At 43.3% G+C, this 21,865-nt stretch overlaps 1 long non-coding RNA gene across 1 annotated transcript in view; it reads right to left on the reverse strand.

The window, feature by feature from the left end:
- LOC132534590 (uncharacterized) overlaps positions 1 to 21,209 on the reverse strand; it is a 95,932-nt gene extending 74,723 nt beyond the window's left edge. The window contains exons 1-2 of the long non-coding RNA XR_009546295.1: positions 21,049 to 21,209; positions 12,987 to 13,208 (exon numbers count right to left, since the gene is read on the reverse strand). This is a non-coding gene — a long non-coding RNA (uncharacterized LOC132534590). The remainder of the gene's footprint in view (positions 1 to 12,986; positions 13,209 to 21,048) is intronic.
- Between the last annotated feature and the right edge of the window lie 656 nt (positions 21,210 to 21,865).

Genomic DNA, 21,865 nt, shown 5'->3' on the forward strand with positions numbered 1-21,865 from the left:
AACATAAGTATGTTTTTTAAAAACTCTTGTCACACGCGCACACACACACATTATTGGGTAGAGACAGAGAGAAATTGAGGGGGAGGAGATAGAGAGGAAAAGAGACAGAGAGACACCCACAGCACTGCTTCAATACTTGTGAAGCTTTCCCCCTGCAGGTGGGGAACTGGGGATTGAACTTGGGTCCTTGGGCACTGTAATGTGTGCGCTGAACCAGGTGCACCACTTCCTGGCCCACACTTTTTGTGTGTGTGTGTGTATGTGTGTTTTGGCTTTCTATTTGGATGTTTCCTACTAGATATTCTAAAAATATATAACCTTGTAACCACTTTCCTTTTTTAATTATCTTTATCTATTGGCTATAGACAGCCAGAAATAGATGGGAAGGGGGAGAGAGAGGGAGAGTGAAGGAGAGACACCTGCAGCACTATTCAACCACTTGCAAAGCTTTCCTTCTGCAGGTGGGGACCAGCAGCTTGAACCTGGGCCCTTGTGTGTCATAACATGTGAACTTAACCAGGACATCACTATCTGTCCCTCTACTTTTTTTTCCCCCAGAGCACTGCCCAGTTCTGGTTTACAGTGGTTCAGGGGATTAAACCTAGGACCTCTAAGGCCTCAGACATCCAAGTTTGTTTCTCTACCACTGGTACTATCTTCTTGGTCCAACAAAGTCAGCTTTCTAAGAAAAAACACAGCTATGGACTGAAGAAAAATCTCTTAATTACAAATTTTATCCTGGCCCAGACTTGTGAGAACATGAATGCAGACTGAGCTTAAACGTTGGGAATTCAGTGTTGATTGCATTTCTTTCGTAGAATTGACTTAATGAAAATAGTCCTGAGAAACAGTATAATTGTTGGCATTTATAAATGGGATCCTTTTGAGGGATCTTTCATGTATATTTATTCCATGAATTACCTATTCTCTCTTTAAAACTTTATTTATTATTGGATAGAGACAGAAAGAAACTGAAAGGGAAAGGTGAGATGGAGAGGGACAGAGACACCTGCAGCCCTGCTTCACCACTCACAAGGCCCCCCCCCCCCACAGATGGTGACTGGGGGCTTGAACTCAGATCCTTGCACACTGCAGTGTGTGCTCTCAACCAGGTGCGCCACCACCTGGCCCCTAAGTTACCTATTGTCTTATGATGATGACGGATGAACCTGATGGCAACTTAATGACTCACTGCCGCAGAGTGCTTGCTGTTGTTCTGACAATCTCAGGAATTTTATCTCCCAAAGTAGATCATGTTCACAGGACCATTATTTACTGCCTCAACTAGCCAGAGCATTTTCAGTGTCTGTGACCCAAAGCCCTGTTTATTAATTTCCCCCAATGACAAAGTTCTATGGGGCACTGCAGGATGTTTGATTTTTTTTTAAAAAGATTTAGTTATTTATTCCCTTCTGTTGCCCTTGTTTCTTTATTGTTGTAGTAATTGTTGTTGTTGTTATTAATGTCACTGTTGTTGGATAAGACAGAGAGAAATGGAGAGGGGAGGGGAAGACAGAAAGGGGGAGAGAAAGACGCCAGCAGACCTGCTTCACCGCTTGTGAAGCGACTCCCCTGCAGGTGGGGAGCTGGGGGTTCGAACCCAGCTCCTTCCACCTGTCCTTGCGCTTTGCACCACCTGCACTTAACCTGCTGTGCCACCGCCCGATTCCCTAGAATGTTTGATTTTTAAAAGGTCCACAATCGTTTCCTTAAAACAGCAGCTCTCTGGAGTACTGGGCTAGGCTCAAGGCCAACAAAGGTGCCATGCTGTTTATTTATTTAAGATTTATTTGATTCTCTTTTGTTGCCCCTGTTGTCTTATTGTTGTAGTTATTTATTGTTGTTGTTACTGATGTCATCGTTGTTGGCTAGGACAGAGAGAAATGGAGAGAGGAGGGGAAGACAGAGAGGAGGAGAGAAAGACAGACACCTGCAGACTTGCTTCACCACCTGTGAAGTGACTCCCCTGCAGGTGGGGAGCTGGGCCTTGCACTTTGCACCACCTGCACTTAACAAACACACTGTACTACCACCTGACTCCCACCATGCTGTTTATGAAGCACCTCAACACTTATCTCAGTGAGACACCTATAGGCTTCTTCCCTGTGGCATCGACAGAGCCCGCTGACTACTCCGTCTCAGTCAAGGGCTATAAGACAATTAAGTGAGTGCGCTGGACCCAGGCTTTGTGTTCACAGAGCAAACAGTGGGTCGCATAGTTGGGGGATGAGAAGGAAACAGCTGGGATTTTTCCATCTTTGTCCGAAGGGTCTATGGGGAGACACAGTCTTTGAAGAAGCCCAGGCTGACCGGCTGGGTCTCTGGCCACTCAGGCCTTCAGTCTTACTTTTCTCTCTAGTGCTGAGAACAGCTAATCATTATTAATTCCTTTAGAATTCATTGCAATAACATCAATCATGGCAAAACTCATTTGGTATTAATACGGGTGGAATGTGGAAATGAATAATGCACACAGGAGTTTTTATATTCCTAGTTTCGAAAAATAGTTATGAACAATGTATTTCTCCTTCCATTGTCAGATTGGCGCTTCAGAGAGGCTTTTTCTTTTTCTATCAATTACCTTCATCATCATTCCAGTCGAAATCTTATCAGCGCAAACATATTTCAAAGGATCCTACCCAACATTGCCGGCTCTTTGGAATGAGTTCAGTCTCCCAGCATTTTACTGGCTTTGGGTCATGTGCTTTAGAGTCTCCACTGGAGACCAAGCAGCATATGGTATCTGACACATTCCCATAATCCTGCCCACAACAGAACATCCCTGCAACAATAAAATGTTATAGATGAATATGAAATCAAATATAGAAGGGAAGGGAAACTCAGGTTGCTATAAAGTTTGGCATAAAAATGTCAGGCGCAGGCAGGTTGTGAAATGGTATGATATCTAAAGGGAGTTCATCCTACCAAGGTGATTTAAAAGTGCACCTGGGGGATCCTTCTTAGCAGGACACCTGGACACTAATGAGGTAAAGAGCATCCACCAGGAACACCATTCCAGAACCCCTTTGGCAGGGCCCCCCAAGCACCATGACCAAAAAAAAAAAAGTGGGTTTGGGCCACATTTGGTTCTATCTCCTTGAGGAGAATGAGGAGTTAAGCTAGAGAAAGTCAGAAGGATTCCGCCGAAATTCACAAGAGAGAAAAAGGTCAGCCAATCAGTGACCCCTGGAGAGGAGGCCCGAAGTGAAGTGGGGAGAGGCAAGGTCACCCTTGAGATGGAGATAGATGCAGGGGCGGGGGTCTTGGCGGTCCTTTTGTCTTTGTTTAGGGGCAGGTGGGCCTGCGAGGACAGAGGTTCTTTGATCACAGGGTGGCACTGGCCTATGTGTCAATACCAGAAGAGCCTTGGGGCTAGACGTGAGTGAGTCTGGGGAAGCAGTAGAGAGACTCAGAAAGTGTCATCATCTCCCTCGAGGTGAAAGACAGACATCCTGAAGATGGCGTCAAAGGGCCTCCTTTCTCCACAAAATAAGTCGGTTAATGGCTTTGTGTTCACAACCCTTAGCTCTCATTATAGAAGAGAGAGAGAGAGAGAGAGAGAGAGCCGAAATTTAGACATTAAAGCCTGAATATATAAGCAATACCTCTGAGTCAGATTAAGCTAGAAATTAAGGTGCCTCCAGCCCATGTCACAGAACTATCATATCAGAATTTATAGCCTCTGAGACGGCAGCCTAAAATGATGAATGATTTATTTTAATTAGAATTGTATTTATTTATTATTAGCCCTGACTGATAACATAAAGAACCTCAACTTCAAAGTGCCCTGGGGCCCTGGATTGTTTAATCTGGTCCTGTACAAACACCGACATTATGAAAGACAATCCTAATAACAGACTAGATTGTAAGTGCTTTTTGAAAGAAAAAAATGGTTGAAGTAGACACTGGCTTCACACATGCCCTAAGAAAGATGTTTATCCACATGTGACTTCAAAGCACACTCCCATTGATCTTTCTGACTTAAAAAAAAATCTGCCAATATTAAAACATTTTAATTTAAGATTACTAATATACATACACAGTACTGAATTCTGACAACCCATTTATCTAGCTAGATGCGACAGCTGTTCAAAGTAATTGGGTTACAGGTAAGCTGCTTTCTTCCATGCTTTATTAATAATAAATTGCAGTTGTTTTAACATTTGCAGGAAAAGTTCTCTCAAATAAAATCACACAGCAACACTATCACTGGAGTCTGAGTCTTAGTTAAGAAGAGCAAAAGGCGAGTTAGGCGGTAGCGCCGCGGGTTAAGCACATATGGTGCAAAGCACAAGGACCGGCATAAGGATCCCGGTTTGAACCCCCGGCTCCCCATCTGCAGGGGGGTCGCTTCACAAGCAGTGAAGCAGGTCTGCAGGTGTCTGTCTTTCTCTCCCCCTCTCTGTCTTCCCCTCCTCTCTCCATTTCTCTCTGTTCTATCCAACAACAACGACAACAATAACTACAGCAATGAAAACAACAAGGGCAACAAAAAGGGACAATGAATAAATAAATATAAACAAAAGGAAGAGCAAAAAAAAATCACACACACACAGACTCACACAGGCACACAACAGACACACACGGAAAGGAGAGATCAACAGCCTCAAGTTCCCCATTGTCTGGACTTTTTCTCTGCTGCCTTCTGATCCCACATTTAAATACAACCTTGGATCCTCTACTGTCATTTTCTTTTCTCTAGCTGTTTTCTTAAAATAATTCATGTTTCTATTTTGAAGAGCAATCAAAACCTGAAAACTGGCCCCTTTGGGAGTCTAATACATTCCCCCCCCCAGCTCCCAGATTACTCCATGGCTTCACCAGGCTGCAAGTGTAAAATCAAAATGCATACACTGACCTAATTCTAAACTCCTAATCAGTCATCTGATCACTCAGAGGGACTTTTGACAGGTCAACTGAAATTTGGATAATGAACTGTTTTTTTTTTTGTTTGTTTGTTTTTACGCTAAGAAAAAAAAAAACAGAATGGAAGGAAGAAAAAGATGCTTTTTTTTTTCTTTTCTCTTTTCCACTAAAAGCCTCATCTTGGTTTCCAGGAATTAAAAATTTCAGCTGAGGTTTCACTCCTATAACTAGAAGTGACTCCCTTTCCAGTTTCTTTGGTAAACCATTACTTCTTTAATTATTATCAACCTTGTTCCAGTGTGATAAATTGCTAATTACTTAATACCTTAATCAGCGTTCATTCTTTGCACAGATAAACTGTGACAGTGCCATTAATTTAAATAGTAATTTCACTTAATGGCCAGAACGGCACACCAGATTTTCATGCAGCATTTTCTGCAGACTGCATCCATCACCACGAGATTCTGACATAAAGATGTCTGACGTGCTCTAACTCACTTAGGGAGAACAGATGTTACCTCGCGGAGTTTGGTAGTAATTCCCAGAGTGCATCACTTCAGCATGAATGAGCTGTAGTCTCAGAGACCAGCTCTTGTGACAGTGTGGCAGTAACCTTTGACCCTGGCACTTGACCTCTGCCCTCTGACACCTGGAAGGCACTATTTTAAATACACACCAATAATAATAATAATAATAATAAACACTACCAAGACATCAGCTCATGTGTTGCTGAGGGTTTGAGCTCTCCTTCCAGAGCTTTTTCATTACCTCTGTACAAAGTAAAGGAATTCTTTTTTCTTCTTCTTTTTAGTTATTATTGTCGTCGCTGTTGGATAGGACAGCGAGAAATGGAGAGAGGAGGGGAAGACAGAGAAGGGGAGAGAAAGACAGACACCTGCAGACCTGCTTCACCGCCTGTGAAGCGACTCCCCTGCAGGTGGGGAGCTGGGGACTCGAACCGGGATCCTGACGCTGGTCCTTGTGCTTTGTGCCACCTGCGCTTAACCTGCTGTGCTACTGCACAACTCCCAAAAGTAAAGAAATTCTTTGAACACAAGCAGATGCCATGAAGGAGGTGAGGTGTCCATTAAACTATCTGGTGATTTTGTTTGAGGCCAAACGGTACACCTATCCAAATGGGTAGCTCTCCCTCTCTCTCTTGCTCTCTCACTCTCTTTCTCTCTCTCTCTCTCCTCTCTCTCTCTCTCTCTCTCTCAAATTATCTTTATTTATTGGATTGAGACATCCAGGAACTGAGAAGGAAGGGGGACACAGAGAGGGAGAGAGACAGAGAGACACCTGCAGCACTGCTTTACCACTTGCAAAGCTTGACCCCTGCAGGTGGGGACTAGAGGCTTGAACCCGGGTTCGTGCACACTGTAACCTGTGCATTCAGCCAGTTGTGCCACTGCCTGGTCCCTCTAATGGGTAGCTTTCAAGGTCATTTGGTACAGGGGAGAGGGCAGTGGAAGAAATCTTAGTTTACTGAGAAGACTAGCTCTGATATATCTCCAATGCTTGCTTAATGTTCAGAGTTGAAAAAAAGAAAAAAATAGGTCTATCTGATAAACTTATACATTTAGTTAAAATTTCCAAGTAGGCTCTAATTTTTTATCTTTAAAAAGACCACAAATTATAAACTGGTATTTATGACATAAATCCCAGCCAGGGGAATTAACAACAGACTCTGGAATATAGCACACTGTGCTGAATGTCTGGGACTGATCTTAGAAACCCCCTTTTAAGCCAAAATATGATATTTCCAGGTTATAACAACAGTAAAACTTAAAGCCTATGTGTGATGAGACATTCCTGAGAAAAACTTACAATTCTATTAATTTTAATTTTTTTTTTTTTTGGTAAAGAGATGATAATGCATCACAGAAAAGGAAATATAGGCTCACCTTCCCCAGTAGATGGCGCTATGGCTACCAAATGTTGAGGGCAGATTAAAAATACTCCCCTAATAGTCTCACTAATTTTTTAAATACTATTTATATATTACACTTTTCAAAAACTCATGAAGTCACTTGGAAGTCTTCCTGGGAATGATTCTTCCAATATGCCTCAGGGATTTCTGCACCTCTTGGCCAAGCTCTCAAATCCCACCCCATGGCACAGTGGGGCTTTAACTCCAGGACTGAATACAGTCTGCAGAGCAGGTCTGAGTCTAGGACATGCAAATCCACCATTCTATTCTATAATAATCTCAACCCAGGGCTTCCTTTTTAAAAGCACGATAAACTTTTATTTTTATTACTCTTAGTTGTTCTAATGGGTCATTCTAGAGAAATAAAGGAGTACAGTTCATAAATGAGTCAATCACAATGATATGTCAAGAAACAAGAAGTGAGAATAGTGTGTTACAGAGCAACAGAACACCTGCAGTGTTCATGACGTGTGTGTGTGTGTGTGTGTGAGAGAGAGAGAGAGAGAGAGAGAGAGAGAGAGAGAGATGGAGAGATGGAGAGGGGGAGAGAGAACAGAGAGACAGAGAGAGGGAAAGGGGAGAGAGAAAGAGAGAGAGGGAGATAAAGAGAGGGAGGGAGGGGGAGATAAAGAGAGAGGGAGAGAAAGAGGGAGAGAGAGAAAAAGAGAGGGAAAGACAGAGAAAGGAGAGAGAAAGTGAGAGGGAGAGAAAGAGAGAGGGAGAGAGAAAGAGGGAATGAGAGAGAAAAAGAGAGGGAGAGAGAGAAAGACAGAAAGGGAGAGAGAGGAAAAAGAGAAAGAGAGGGAGAGAGAGATGGAGAGAAAGAGAGAGAGAGGGAGAGAGAAAAAGAGAGGGAGAGAGAGAGAACGCCTGGGCTATTTGTAACTCGACAGTGCAAACCCCAAAGCTGCAAGTATCACAGTCATAATAAAAAACAAGGTCTGACATTCGGAAGGTCTGTCAGACTGAATTTCTATGGCTAGCAGAGATCTGTCCTCCTTGATAGAGGGGCTTTCCTTTCCAGCTTTTAAGACTCACGGATACAGTCAAGTCGGACCCAAGATTAATGGCATAAGGGATAAAGCCACAGGAGCAAACTCAGAGAACGGAGAGAGTCATAAAAAGGTACAAGAGATATTCAGAGAAAATGGAGGCAGAGCACGGTCCACCATGGAAATGCTGTGCGTGACTGTGGTATGAGGAGGTACCCATGCAGCCATCCTGCCCGGGCACCTGCCGGAGAGGAGAGGAGAGGAGAGGAGAGGAGAGGAGAGGAGAGGAGAGGAGAGGAGAGGAGAGGAGAGGAGAGGAGAGGAGAGAGCCCACTCAGCGCACAAACGCTGCCCCAGCACTTCCTTCCCTCCCGACAGACAGCATCTGTTAATTCACTCCATTTATAAAATACATATTGACAAAGACAACTGAACTGGGACCAGGGAGATTTGATTTGGTGTGAGAAAGTCAATTCAATGTGATTTGGTTAAAGGGCTCCTGCAGGCAAATAAAGGAGTTTAAGTAATGAAGTCCATAAAGCGGTGTTTTACGGACAGGCACAGAGAAAGCCAGGTGGGCGGGTGAGGGAGGCCAGGCTGAGGAGTGAGATTATAAGAGCCAGACCCTGGTGTGGCGGAGACGGGTTCGCTGGGCTGAGCAGAAAGGGGGCCATCTGGATATTCTAGAAGGTCACTGAATTCACAGTCGTCAGGGGCTTGTGGTGGGCTTGGCAGGAGAGAGAGGGGAGAAAGACACGTGGTGGGGACCAGTCTATTTGCAAGCAGGTCAAAGGAGAGGATTTCATTTCTTTTTCTGTCTTTTTTTTTTTTAACCCCTTCTCCTTTTCACAAAGCATCCTCACTCCACCAAGACCCCCAAAATCATAAACAAGTTATGAGAAACTCTAAGGTCCACCTTGGCACACAGGAGTGTCCGCAATGTCATATTTGTTTAGTAGACGTTTGACTAGCAGCCGGCACAGCATCTAGAGGTCTGAGCCGACTCCAGGAGACACTTTTGATTCTTAGCGTCACATTTGCCAGAGTGATGCACTGATTGTCTGCCCTTGCTTCTCCTCTCCTCTCATTAATAAATAAGTCATGAAAAATGCTTGGCCACTTCCATCAGGAACGTCATCATAAGCCCTCCTGTGAGCCTTTCCAGGACCTTGCCCTCACTGTAGAGCAGCCATGGTGGGGACTGTCCACTCTCTGAGGGGAGGCTGGGCCAGCCTACTCTGCCACTTAAGGAAGACGGGTCCTGAACTAAGTGCAGCCTAGACTGTTCCCAGCTATGACCATGGACAGTGAGCTCAGACTGACAGGGACTCAGAGGTCACACAGGCTCCTGTGCTGTGTGTGAATAGACAGGGGACCTGGGTCAGATTGAGGAGGCAAACAGTCAATAGTATTTATATGCTTTCCTCATGTCTGGGAGCTACTCTCCACCCGATCCAGCGTTCTAACTCTATTCTCAACTCTGACACCATCTTCCCAGATAATACCCTCAATCCAGTTGCATGTTAGCTATCAGGCTCAGGCAAAAATTACTAAAGTTATGAGTCCCTTGGAACAGACCTAAAATAGACTTCCTAGCTTCTTCCCACTTGAAGACCCCTAATTTCAACTGCTGTAATCCTACTTTTGGGTTCCTGTTTATTAAACAACATGTCCTGCTTTATATCTTATCATCTTTCAGCCACCAAGTTACAGATGCTACCTACCATGATGCCAACCTGACTTCCCTGGGCAGATGACCTCACCAATATATCCTGGAACCTCACCTCCCCAGAGCCCTGCCCCACTAGGGAAAGATAGAAACAAGCTGGGGGTGTGGATCCACCAGTCAATGCCCAGGCCCAGTGGAGAAACAATTACAGGAGCCAGAACTCTCACCTCCTGCTCCCCCCAAATAATTTAGGTCCATATTCCCAGAGGGACAAAGAATGCCACAGAGGGGATGGGAATTGGACCCCTGTTATCTTACGATCTTGTTTATCATTATTAAATGACTTCTTCTTCTTCTAGTGTTTGCCCTTCTTCCGTAGCCAGTCAACAGCGTCAAGCTGAAAGCTGTCAGGAGCTGCTTGTTGCTGGCTTTGAAAGTGACTGGGATCCATGTGGATTCAGTCGGCTAGGAAGGATCGTCAGTTTCCCCAATGAATGGGTACTCACGGGATGCACCACGAGAAGGTCAATCCAATGCAACCCATTAAATGACTAATAAAGAATAAAAAAACTGACCCGTGGACTCTCACATTGAAGCAAATAAAGAAAGAGATCCCAACCTCTGGGTCTGTGGGTGGGTTTCAAGGTGCTGTGAACCTGCCAATAAATGTGTGTGCACATTCCGTGCACTTTCACTCACGTGAGGGCTTCAGACTTTAAAAGACTCTGAAGTAAGCACATGGCCTCCAAAGATAAAAAAAAAAAAAAGAAAAAGAAAAAGAAAACAACATGTCCTGCTAGACAGTAGTCTTCACTCCATGTCTTAAAACAGGTAGGTACATTTTACATGTTGCTAGCAATATTCCAACTGACTTACTTTATTTTATTTTCTGGAACACTGCTTAGCTTATGGTGGCGTGGGAAACTGAACCTGGGACCTCAGAGCCTCAGGCAGAAAAGGCATTTGCATGATCATTATGCTGTCTAACTCCACCCTCAACTCGCCTGTTTTAAATAAAAGTGTTATTTCCTATGGGATAGATCTTTCCTATTAATGGTTTTTAAACATCTTTTTGTGCCAGGGATTGGACTGGGAACCTCAGGCATGCAAGTCCTTCCTGGCTCTGACTTCTCTTTCCTTTTACACACTCCTCCTGCCTTCCCACCCCCAATCTGCTTTTTCTCTTTCAGTAAATTCTTCATTACTTGTGCTCTTCCTTCAGTCAAGAATAACACCCGGATCATCTTATCTGCTTTCACTCCCCCTAGGCTTCCTTATGCTCATGGTGACTCTCCACAAAGCCCAACTGTCCCAGTTGGGCTTTGTCCCAGTCTAGTCCTAGCAAAGACAGCTACCCTGCAGACACAGCCACACGCCAGCATAAGAGAGAAATATCCCTGCCCCAGCTCCACTGGGAGGGTTAGATAATAACACCATCTAGCAGCAGAGTTACCCAGTGACAGGTCTCTTGCTGTGTCATCTGGGGAAAGCTTTTAGCTTCTGTTTAAAGGGTTTTTGTTTCATCTGAGGGATGGGGATAATATTAAACCTATTGAAAGGATTAAATGTGGTGATATGGTCGAGGGAGACAGAACTCAGTTTGTCAGATTGAGACTATGAATGCTGACTACTCCTTCTTTCCTTCCTTCCTTCCTCTCTCTCTCTCTCTCTCTCTCTCTCTCTCTCTCTCTTTCTTTTTTTCCACCAGGGTTATCGCTGGGGCTCGGTGACAGCACTATGAATCCACTGCTCCTGGTGGCCATTTGTTTCCACTTTATTGGACAGGACAGAGAGAAATTGAAAGAGAAGGGGAAGATAAAGAGAGGGGGAGAGAGAAGAGAGACACCTGCAGATCTGCATTTCAGCACTCATGAAGCGTCCCCCCTGCAGGTGGGGAGCGGGGGCTTGCAGAGGCTCCTGTGCTTCATACTATTAGCCAGCATACTTAGCCAGCAGCACCACCGCCCTGCCCCTGTTGATTACTTTCGGCTGCAGTTGTTACTCTAGTTTGTCTCCTGGGTTGTGTGATCAAGGACATGACTCCGATATGCCGGGAAAGATATATGAGGCAGAAACTAGAGAATCCAAGTACATTATTTTGATATTAGTATAATTGGATAATTTTTAAGTGTGACCTAAAATTACTATTTTACCTTTCTAAGGAAATTCAGGCTTTTTAAAAAAATGTTCCCTCTCTCTTATTTTCGTTACTTAAAGCAAGTTATCCAAGTTGCTTGGAATGCAAGGACCCTCCCAATTCCAGATCTTCCTAGCTATGTAAACTCAAACAGAAGTCTTATCTCTATGTTTCACTTTTTTCTATTTAAAATAAATGTGGATAATCATAGTACCTTTTGGATCAGGGAAGTAGCACAATGGTTGTGCACAAGACTTTCATGCCTGAGGTTTGGAGGTCCCAAGTTCAATCCCTAGTACCACCACAGGAAAAAAAAAAATGACTACTATCCTGGTCTTTTCTTGCATTAATAAACTTAAACAATATTTTTAAAAGGTAAAGGATGAGAGAAACTTCCCGGTAGAATTGTTATAAAGATTAACTGGGGAAGGAATGCACAAAATATAGGGCATATACTGTGAACTTGCAAGTATTCCATCAGTGATATGAATTGATCAATATTAATGAGCCTTACAGAAGAAGAAACAGAAAAAGAATTGTGACAGGACCATTGTCTGTGATTTTGTCTTTTGACCGCGTCTGCTCAGAAACATTCTCTTGCAGTCATGTGTGTTTTGGGCTTTGTTTCTGTGTGTGGTGGACATGACTCTTTTTTTTTTTTTTTTAAGGCCGAATTTTGATGGAGGAGGCAGAAACAGGGAAAAGAGAGAAGCAGAAGGGCCTTCAGGCATGTATAGGGCCAAGGATCAAACCCAGGGCTTCATACATGCAAGTCCTGCACTCCACCCTCCGAACTATCTCCCAAGTCTCTGAACGTGCTACTTTGCAAGGTGAGCTGGGCCCATGAAATAGCTCATTTGGATAGTGGCCCGCTTTGGCTGGTACCTGGGTTCCAGCCTAGACTATCACAATGAAGGTAACTTTGATGCTGTGCCCCTTTCTTCCACCCCCCCCCATCTCTCTCCACTCCCTCTCTCCCTTCCCACCCTGACCCCCTCTGCCTTTCTGTCTGTATCTGTAAAAAAAAGTCATGTCTCTGTCTTCCTGAGAAAGTGCATGGCATTTAGGATAGAAGGTGTTTTTTTGCTTTACATTTGTTATTCATTATGCATCTGCTTGTTGCATTAAACAAACAAACAAACAAAAAAAACCCATTCAATCTGAGGGCCTGGGGCTAGCTGAGCAGAGGAGCTCAGGATTTCCCTGCATGAGGTTCCAAGTTTGAGCCCCGCACTCCCTGTGATAGAGTTGGGGCTCTGCCTCCTAGACTTCTTACTAACCTTCAGGAAATGGTTTACCACGGAGGGGGCTGCCATGGCAACTGCCCCTGTGATTTCTGGCTAAACTTTTCCCTTGCTACTCCCAGGAACCCCTCAGCGGGTCGGCCTATACCTGGCAGACGCCTGTGCAGCACGCCATCCTCCGCACCACCACAGCACTCCACGTCCTGGGTCACCATCTGCCCACCGCAGTGTGGCCAGGCCTGGCCATCCTGGAGCCTCCTGCTGCAGAAGAGCCAGTGTCCCAGGCGGGAGCAGGGCATCCGGCGGCAGCAGGTGTCACCCGGGCCGGCGGTTCCCTGGTGGTGAGGCTCATCTGGACAGCAGACTTCACCTGTCAGATCAGAACAGCAGCAACCAGGGCGTGAGCTATGCAGACAGGCTGTGACTGCTCTGTGTACCATCCCTGTCTTCCTCCTGCTGGTAGACAGAACTAGAAAGAGGACGCTCCTACTGGAGCTGCAAAACTCAAGCCAATGGCAAAGCTTTAGCATCACAGATGTCTTCACATGTGTGAACGTTCACACGCCCACGCGCCAGCTTGCAGGTGAGGCTAGCTTCCAACAAATGGGCAGAGTGTCCGGCAAGGCTGCAGGAGGAAACGAGACTTATTATCAGGCCCTGTCTACCTGGTTAGCAAAAGTTTTTAAGAAAATGGGGGTTGATTCAGAAATCATCAAACTCAGCAACAACAACAACAACAACAACAACAACAACAACAAAAAACCAAGCAACTCCATCCAAAGACAAGGAGAGAATATAGACAGAATCTTCACTAAAGAACAGATTCTGAAGACTACAGCCATATGAAAAAATGGTCCAAAAATTTTTGGTTCATGCTCCCAAAGTGGGGAGATGTTAGGGGAAGATGACCAGAGGGGCTCTGAACCCAAGTTCCACCAGGATCCAGAATGTTTGTGACCAGGAACCTTTGTTTTTATACCATCTCTGAGAAGGATAGAATCTGAGAACACCTGTGGAAGTCAGGGGCTATTTCTCTTCTATGAGAGGGAAGAGGGAAAAGGAAGGACATTTGGAATTAGTAACTGGTGTAGATGTGTCTTAAAAGTGAACAAAAATGGGATATATAGTCAAGTCATATCTATGACCCTGGGAGAAGTATGGCAGTTACTGCTGTAGGGGGTTGGGTACAGAACATTGGTGGTGGGATTGGTATGAAATTATATCCCTATTGTAATCTTATAAATCACTAAATAGGGCTCCAAGTCATTGATTATCAGAGAAATGTAAATAAAGAGGATGAGACGAGATACCACTCTACACCTATGAGAATGACATACATTAGAAAAGACAGTAACAACAAATGTTGGTGAGGATATGGAGAAAAAGGAACCCTCCTGCACTGCTGGGGGAATTTCAAATTGGTCCAACCCCTGTGGAAAACAGTCTGGAGACTTCTCAGAAGGCAGAAGTGGACTGACCTATGACCCAGCAAGGAACAAAACACACCCATTGAAGACATCTATGCTCACCTATGTTCATAGCAGCACATGTATTAACCTAATCTTGGAAATAACCTAGGTGTCTATGACAGATGAGTGACTAAGGAAGTCGTGGTATATATTCACAACAAAATACTACTCAGCTATCAAAAATGATGAGATCATCTCCTTGGCTTCATCTTGGATGAAACTTGAAGGTATCATATTAAATAAGGTAAGCCAAAAAGAGTAGGACAAATACTAGATGATCTCACTTTTAAGCAGAACTTCAGAAATAATCCGGAAAAGAAAAACACTAAGTGAACCTGGGACTGAGCAGGAGTGAGAAGGGTCATAATGTATTGATGTGTGCATGTCAGCAACCATATTGTAAAGTCCCCCCCCCAAAATGAAAAAAAGATCAGCAAATTTCTATTGCACATGATTCTAATTTTGTCCTTTAAACCATATTTATTCATTTACTTGTGTGTGTGTGTGTGTGTGTATGTGTGTGAGAGAGAGAGAGAGAGAGAGAGGAGATGTGCAGTGGGGGTGGGGGTGTCCTGAACCTCATTCAGGCATATGCGATGCCAGGGATGGGACTCACACTTGTAAGGGAGACTGTATACAAATACTGTGCCACCTTCTGGGCCCGGCTGCCATTTCTCAAGACTTTATTTTTATTTATTTACCAGAGCCCTGCACAACTCTGGCTTCTGGTGGTGCTGGAGACTGAACCTGTGACTTCAGAGTTCCGGCGTTCAAGTCTTTGGCGTAACCATTACACTGCTTCCCTACCCGCACTGGCAACCCCCGAGTGCGATGTCTTTTTTTTTTTTTATTTATTTAAGAAAGGATTAATTAACAAAACCATAAGGTAGGAGGGGTACAACTCCACACAATTCCCACCACCCAATCTCCATATCCCACCCCCTCCCCTGATAGCTTTCCCATTCTCTATCCCTCTGGGAGCATGGACCCAGGGTCATTGAGGGTTGCAGAAGGTAGAAGGTCTGGCTTCTGTAATTGCTTCCCTGCTGAACATGGGCGTTGACTGGTCGGTCCATACTCCCAGTCTGCCTCTCTCTTTCCCTAGTAGGGTGGGTCTCTGGGGAAGCTGAGCTCCAGGACACATTGGTGGGGTCTTCAATCCAGGGAAGACACCACCAATGAGTGCGATGTCTTTATCCAAGTATTTCACCAAATAAAATACTTGCCCTGGAAAGGTCCACTCACGGAGAAGGAGCTAAGGCCACTGGAGCAAATCAGCATCTGGTGGCTGGCTGGGCTGTGGGGACAGTAAGCTTCACTGTCACAGCTTCACTCCCTTGCCAGGATGTTCTGGGCACCAGGATATGAAGAAAAGCTTCTTTTTTCCTGTTGCCTTGGGCTCCAAGGCTTCACAATATTCAGGGAACTTATCTATGGTATGAAGAAGCTTCTAGAAGATAGGAAGAACACTAAAATATATTTAAAAATTCCTCTTAAATATGCCATATGCATGATGTCTCAATGTGTTTATACATATATATTTGCACATCCAAATGCTTCTGTACACAGACGGTACACTTACGATACAAATATAAGCTATAACCAGATTGATGCTCTATCTAGACATGTCTGTGATTAGCATATAATGTAATATTATTAGCAGGATTTTGTGTAAAAAACCTAAACTAATATTTATGCATATAATATAGCATTGACATACTGTATATGTATACACAAGTCATATATATTAATAGTAAGTACATTTTTACACTATTCTATAATTGTTAGCATATAAAACACTCTCAGCATATAATATATCCACATTAGTTTATAACACAGCATAATATTAAATTAGCAATTACATTTAATATATATGTAACCCCACATATATATAATACATGATATCTATGAGGGTGTGCCTATGTGACAGAACGGACAAAGTCTAGACTTTGTAAAGGTCACAAAGTGTTACTTTCTTTTTTTTTAATTGTTATCTTTTTTTAAAAAAATATTTATATATTCTCTTTTGTTGCCTTTGCTGTTTTATTGTTGTAGCTATTATTGTTTTGGTTGTTGGATAGGACAGAGAGAAATGGAGAGAAGAGGGGAAGACAGAGAAGGGGAGAGAAAGACAGACACCTGCAGACCTGCTTCACCGCCTGTGAAACGACTCCCCTGCAGGTTGGGAGCCGGGGGCTTGAACTGGGATTCTTGCTCTAGTCCTTGAGCTTTGCACCACCTGTGCTTAACCTGCTGCGCTACCACCTGACTCCCAAGTGTTACTTTCTTTAACATAAACGTGACATGGTGGGGGTAGCGGCGTCATTGTAGTATTACTGAGAACCACAGCAGCTTGGAGAAGTTATTTGCATTGGGACAACCAGAATTTTGTAAAAAGCCATCCGGAGTATAATGAATATTAACGGCTTTGACAGGATGGTAGAGGACCCAGTGGGGGCTGTATTGTTATGTGGGAAACTGGAAAATGCTATGCATGTACAAACGATTGTATTTACTGTAGACTGTAAAACAGTAATCCCTCAATTAAAAAAAATTAATGGCTTTAAATATTTTAGCCCATATTTCCCCAAATCCCTCAGAATCTTACTCAGTTGCTGACAGAAGGAAAGGTTTCATACAAAAGGGATGTGGGTTATATCAATAAGAAGAAAAACGAGTTTTTTTCCTCAAAAAAAAAAAAAAAGGACTATTAGACATGAGATACAGGGATCGGTCACCTTCTCATTAACCTCTCAAAATGAATCTATTTCAGGACAGGCTTGAAAATGTTTTCTCTTTAAAAGCTACCATGCCTTCTTCACAGTTAATTGTTATTCTTATCAAAGAACGACCCACATTAACATTTAGCTTGGGGTCATTAGCATATTTATAAAAAAGGGGGGGATGGGAATAAGCATTATTTTCTTTGCAGCTTTTCATGATGGGGAGTAAGGAGGAAAACTGCAAAAAGATGAAGTAAATATTATTTATTCATATTTCAGTCTTATTAAATATCAAATCCCATACCCCTCTCAGGCTTGCCCTGGCAGGGCAATTAAGGACATGTAGATACAAGATAGTTTGGGGTCACTGTGCTCTCTTTTACGATGTGAATGGTGTTAAACTAGTCATCAAAGGCTACTGTCTTAAGGTAGCATCACTCTAATCGCTTCACTTTGGTACTCTGAGATGAATGCCTAGGATGGAAGCACTCTGGGCGTTTCCCATGACCTGACAGCTTTGTTTCTTGATGTCATGACAGCCTTTCTAAACCTGAACCGATTTAAAGGAATTCAGAAGTAGACCTTGCATAGGGCTTCTGTAATTAAAAAATGGAGGTCTAAGTGGGCAAGCTCATATCCAAATTGACATAGTAGGAGGTGGAGAGAAAAGACAAATGAACAGATGTTGGAGAGGATGTGGGAGAAGAGGGCACTTGTGCGCTGCTGGTAGGAGTGGACATTGGTTCAACCGGTGTGAAAAGCAGCCTGGAGACTTACCAGCACACTAGAAACAGACCTCCCTAAGATCCAGCAGTTCTTTTCCTACAGATTCGCCCCAAAGCAAAAACCTATCCGAAGGGATCTATGTACATCTATGTTTATTTACAGCAGCATGACTTGTAATAGCCAAAACCTGGACGCTGATAACACATGCATGGCTAAAAAGTACGTGATCTCTTTATACTTGAAGATAACCTTCATTAGGAAAACAGACACCACAGAGGGCAATATATATAATTTTCTACTTCATAAATTAAAGTCAATTACACGTCATGTAACAGTAGTCTTTGGAGAAGGACTTAGTCTTTGATTTGAATACTAAGGTATACTAGTGTCAGGGAATGGAAGGCATGGAAAGAGGTAAGCAGACACCGTGGAGAGGTGAAAATCGTTGTTGGAGGGAATAAAGCCACACGACTGCCCAATGGTCACGTCAATCAAATCTTTTGGCACTTGGTAAACAAGCAATCATGCACCAACTCCAGGGGAACCTGCTAAAAATTAAATGACCACTAGGAAATAAGTTGTCCTGGGGGGCCTGGTGCCTGACAGTGGGGAAGGACATGCTGGAGGTGAGTGTTCTGCAAACACCTCTCACAGGGAGATGAGACGTGGCACCCATGCGCCAACAACTGTACTGTGAACCAGTAAGCCCCAACAAAATGACTATAAATAAATATCAAGCCAAACACACACACACACATGCACATGCACACGCACACGAACACGATGGTGCAGGAGGACCTAGGCTGGGGGTGAGAGTGTTTTGCAGAAAACTGTGAACTTTTACACTTGTACCAATAACTGTATTTACTATAAACTACAAATCCCCTAATAAAATTATTAAAAAAAAAAAAAAACTACTGTAAGTTAACAAAAATATCTCCTAATCCAAATGTAACTTTGGAAACTGGTTTCTTTCATGGGCAGAATCCTGAAGATAGGACAGAGGTGACTTTTGGAAAGAGATATTCATATGAAAAATCTTTCCCTTGAGGAAAAAAGTTCCAGGGAAAATATAATCCATGGAGACAGCAGATCTGAAATTTACATGCCTTTGCTCCCTGCACTATTTCTGGGGATTCCTCCTAGATGATTCCCATTTCTCTTTCCTTGTGACCTTTGCCTTACTAAATTCTTTAAAAAGAACACGCCAGAGCACTGATGTGAGACTCTCAACTGCTGGGTGTGTCCCACGAGTACAGGAAGTGGATGTGTTACTCTTGGCCCCTCTGCCTCATGGTTGTTTAAAAGTCCAGTTTCTGAAGAAGCCAGAGACGAACAGGATGGCTTCTTTTATGCCCTGACACTATTATCAAAAAGTTCTGGGAGCTCGAAGGAATCATGTGAGGTGAGATAAACCAGGAAGAGAAGGATGGATATGGGGTGATGTCACTCATGGGAGGAAGAACTTGAGAAATAAGAAAGGGGAACAAGAAACACAAAGCAGAGCTAGGACTGGACTTGGTGTCTAGCACCAAAGGAAAGGGCTGGGGCATATCCTGGAACATGATGGCAGAGGACAGCCAAACAGGGGGGCGGGAGTGTTATTCAGAAAACTGAGAAATATTACACATGTACTATTGCATTTACTATCTGTGGACTGTAAGCTATTAATCCCCCCAGTTAGCCAAACAGAAAAAAAACAAGTTTTGTGACTGAACAAGTGATTTTTACTTCCATAACATTTCATTTTTAGGGGAAAATATCTTTACTAATGTATTTATTTATTTACTACTGGATAGAGACAGAGAGAAATTGAGAGTGTAGGAGGAGATAAAAAAGGGAGAGAGACAGAGAGACTCCTGCAATCCCTGCTTCACTGCTCATGAAGCTTTCCCCCTGCAGAAGGGGACCAGGGACTTGAACCTGGGTCCTTGAGCACTGAACTGTACGCACTTAACCAGAAATGCCATCACCTGGCCTCAGGAAAAGTTGAACTTTGTTTGTAAACAGACAAAACAGATTGCCCTCTTAGTTTGCATCTGACATTTTGTTTTAGGATTGAAAAAGGTGACAGGTCAATGTACCAAATAAATAACTGTGATAGAAAAATCAATTATTTCCCATCAAATCAAAAATTCCCATTAAATCAATTTAAGAATAGAGAATTATTATCTTTATTCTTTCTTAAAGCCACTGGACATCATTTGGTGTCCTTGAATTTCAGGAAATGGCTTGTTCTGTCAGCTGGCATATAGGAGGGAAAAAAAGGCAAAGTGAGAAAGCCCCTTTTGCTGTTCGCAGCTGCAGGACAACCTACCCAGTCAGAGCAACCAGTGGACGCCAATGGTGAGGACATCTCAGATAAACATGACTCGTGGTTAGAATCCAATTCCATATTGATATGTGGAAAACTGAGAAATGTGATGCATGTACAAACTATTGTATTTACTGTTGAATGTAAATCAATAAATAAATTGACAAAAAAGAAAGGAAGCGAAGGCAGGACCATAGGAAAAAAATAGGCAGATATATATAAATATTTATAGTTATGGAAATAATAGTCAACCCCATATCTTTGCTCTTGGGAGAACTAATTCAGTTACCAATGGATGGGATGGGAATACAGAACTCTGGTGGTGGGAGGGAAAGGTGTGAAATTATATCCCTGTTATCATTTATTTTTTATTTTATAAAACAATATTGAATTGGGGGGCAGTAGAAAAAAAAGATGTAAAGTAGAACAAATTGCTTAGTAATAAGGCACCTGAAAGTAAGAATATATCAGATGAGATTTGGGGTCTTCATGATGGAGTAAGTCTATTTTAAATAGACTTACTTTTCCTATTATAAATAGGAAGTCTATTTTTAGGTATATTTCAAAGGGCCCATGACTACTAGTTTTTGCCTGCACCCAATAGCTAACATGGATGTGGGCTGCAAATATTGTCTAGGATGATGGTATCAAAGTTGGGGGAAAAAATAAGAAAGGAGTGGAGGGCAGCTTCATGGAGCAGACCGCTCAGAAATTAGGAATGCATGGTGAAAACATGAAGTCCTGTTAAAATAAGGTCTGGATATAAAGGAAGTTTATGTTAGCATATGTTCTAGTACTTGTTCCTCTATTTTTAGCCTTGTTTGAACTTCAGTAGAGCTCAAAGAAGACATGCTATTTAAAAAAGACAGCTACTGGCTGCATGTCAGGGGTTTGATTTTTATTGGGGAGGTACTTGAGTCCTATGTTTGCTTTCTCTGGTTCCCTGAGTTACTCAGTGTACCTTGAAATGACCCTCACCTGGTAGAACTATTGAGTAGTACTCGTAATGGCACTGATGATCCACTTGGGGACTCTTGTATTTGACCACCACAACAAATGCCAGCTGAATTCATGACAGAAGGGATATACTTCTCCTCACAACACTGGTGTCCAGGCTGAAGGTTGTAAAGAATTCCATTACAACAACCCTAAAATTTGGGAAAGGAGTTTGAAGACCATCAGTTCAATCATGAGCATTAAGTCGCATCAAGGAAGACACAGGGTTCATGGGAAGGTATTCCATATGACTAGTCATTAGGGGAATTCAAATGAAAACCAGGAGAGGAAGGGGGCTGTGCAGTGGCACAGCGGGTTAAGTGCACATGGCACAAAGTGCAAGGACCAGCCTAAGGATATGGGTTCGAGCCCCTGGATCACCCCCACCCCCGCAGGGGGGGTGGCTTCACAGGTGGTGAAGCAGGTCTACAGGTGTCTATGTTTCTCTCTCCCCCTCTCTGTCTTCCCCTCCTCTCTCAATTTCTCTCTGTCCTATTCAATAACAACAACAGTAACAACAACGATAAACAACAAGGGCAACAAACGGGAAAATATAACCTCCAAGAGCAGTAGATTCATAGTGCAGGCACTGAGTCCCAGCAATAACCCTGGAGGCAAAAATAACTAAGTAAATGAAAGAAAACCAGGAGAGGAGGTGTCACGTCACACTTGTTAGAACAGCCATGGTTGAAAAGACCACCGCTAACACTACGTGGAGGTGAGGATGTGGAGAGAAGGAAGCTGGGCACGGTGTAAGTATAAATGTAAATCTGGGAAAGCAGTGTGGTGACTCCTCAAA

Source organism: Erinaceus europaeus, chromosome 19 (assembly GCF_950295315.1).
Source record: "Erinaceus europaeus chromosome 19, mEriEur2.1, whole genome shotgun sequence".
Lineage (NCBI taxonomy): Eukaryota > Metazoa > Chordata > Mammalia > Eulipotyphla > Erinaceidae > Erinaceus > Erinaceus europaeus.